We start from the raw sequence: 2,493 nt of genomic DNA, 5'->3' as shown, positions 1-2,493 counted from the left end.
TCTATAATAAACTTTCCAATACTTCAGTATTGGCTATAGCAAAGCCAAGTAGAAATAGCCAGCAGAGGAAATTACACTCCCACTCTCCCACTGGGGGTAGTAGAGATAAGTAACAAAATTTTATTTTTAAATTGCTCTAAGTATTGGGCTTTGGTATGCAGACAGATATTACCTAAATAAGCATTTGTCTGTATAGAAAGTTATAAGATAAGGAGAACTGGGTTCCCTGCAAGCTCAGCCCATTGTACTGCGTTGTTGTGTTATAGAAACCCCCCCAGTTATTTTATACACAAAAATAAACCTAAACGAGTAATTTGACATACATTTGAGTCTGCAGCTTGTTTGACAAGTCACTAAGTATTGGGCTTTGGTATGCAGAAATTACCTAAGGAAACATTTGTGTGTATAGAAAGTTATAAGATAAGGAGGACCGAGTTCCCTGCAAGCTCAGCCCAAATCTGCTATTTTTTATACAAATTTTAAACACATTAAAAGCAAACCAATTTTACAGTACATTGCCCCTATAATTGCCACTATTTACATTGGGTATATAAAAAATGCATTTAATGTCCCTTTATTCCCTCAACTTTAAATTTGAAACATTGAGAGCTATTATGTTGTTCACTTTGGATAAAGATACATTTACTAATGACTCTTCTGTTCTTGTTTGCTTAAAAACATTTATAGTCCTATGTATGTACCGAACCACTGTAATAGAGTTGCATAAAATATTGCAGATTTAAAAACCATAATAAAAATACAATTTTCTCTTAAACTGCATTGCTGTCAATCTCCCTTAAATGCTGAGGAGCAATTCACTGTCTCATTCTGCCTCAGTCTCATTCTGCCTCACTGCCATTCTGCCTCAGTTTTATTATAGCAAATACTTAAAGTTTGTTACAGGTCAGGAATTATTGTGAAAACCCTAAAAATTAGCTTTTAAGACAGTAATTATAGTCAAGTAGTTTTAAGCTGCTATTCAAGAAAAATGCATTGCTTTACTATGCATCTTAGTTTCCTAAAATCCCCAAATTGATTGTTTTTAATAGTGTAGCATAAGCTGTGCTTCATATTATATAATAGAACACGACAAGGTAAAACAAGAACTAATCCCCAGTGGATTTATACACAAAGACTGAGTAATTTCTGTCTCCATAGTGACTGAGGTTTTGATGCAACCTTCAGGGTACACTGATGGCTGTGTCATGTCTAAAAGCAGTCATTTTATCCTCTGTGGTGCAGCACCTGTTTCACCTGCCTTTGTGGCAATAAAGACCTAAGTAGAGGAGATAAGATAAGGTAGCAGGCTTTTAAACCTGGGCTACAAAATGACAGTGCCCATTAATTTATGGGGACAGAAACTTTACACATATATTCTGAAGCTAATCTTTACTTTGAATACATGATTCTGGTTAGCATTTATTTAGTGTTTAATGTCCCTTTAAGGTGATAATTATTCGGCTAAGCACACCTATGAATCAGCCATGTTTTCATGGACACTTATGAGGTACACATGTTGCAGGGTGTGCAGAAGGGAACGCACATGCATTGCAACTCTGGAGAGCACACAAATAGTGACACTGAACAGCACTATTCATGTTCCTCCCTGCACATCCTGCAACACGTGTAACTCATTAGCTGTCCAGGAAAACATGACCCAGGTAGCAACCCTAATTGCATTTGCTGCACTTTTGTGGTCCTTTAAATATAATCCAAGCAAGCCATAAAACTAGCTTTCAGGTATAAATTTAATTAGTATAACTGATCCCACAATGTAGCAATAAAGAGTCACTACTTAGCGAGAATACTACAAATTGGGTCTTTTTTGTGATCAATTCCAGCCACACAAAATATAGCAACAGTGTAGAGTGAAATATTACTTTCTATAGGACCCAGTAACCCATAAAAGTATCATATGATTATCACATGTGCAGTTTGTTGCAATGAACCTTTGTTCATGAGCAATTCATTTAAACTGTGACCCACCACAATATGCCATAACCACAACATCCGCAAGGGATTGCTTGCTGCGAGGGATTGCATATAATCTTATATTTAGTGGGTGTCTAGTGCAGATTGGGAAGTGTCTGTGTAGGATTATTATGTGGATTGCAGTTAGTAAAATGGTCATCCACATTCTCTTGAAGATTAAGAAAGAAAACTGGCATATTGGTTGTAATATTAAACATTTAGGTTGAGTTTATATCACTGGTATTTTAGTTCCCATTACACTTAGTGAAAGCTAAAACGTTCAGCCAATTAACAGCAGCATACAGCAAGGCAAAAGCCATTAAAGGTAAAGTAAACCATTTGAGATTTCAATATAAAATGTTTGTGTGTAGTAAAAAAAAACAAAAATATGTTTTCAATATACTTTTATTATTTACTGTATACCCCTTTCCTATAATTTAACTCTTAAAATTGTTGGTTTTGTCACTAAGATTCTATAAAGTATGTGTTGGAACCTAGGTTTTCCCCTGTATATATTTTTTT

Source organism: Bombina bombina, chromosome 8 (genome assembly GCF_027579735.1).
Source record: "Bombina bombina isolate aBomBom1 chromosome 8, aBomBom1.pri, whole genome shotgun sequence".
NCBI classification, from domain to species: Eukaryota; Metazoa; Chordata; class Amphibia; order Anura; family Bombinatoridae; genus Bombina; species Bombina bombina.
Note: the sequence above shows the minus strand (reverse complement) of the source record.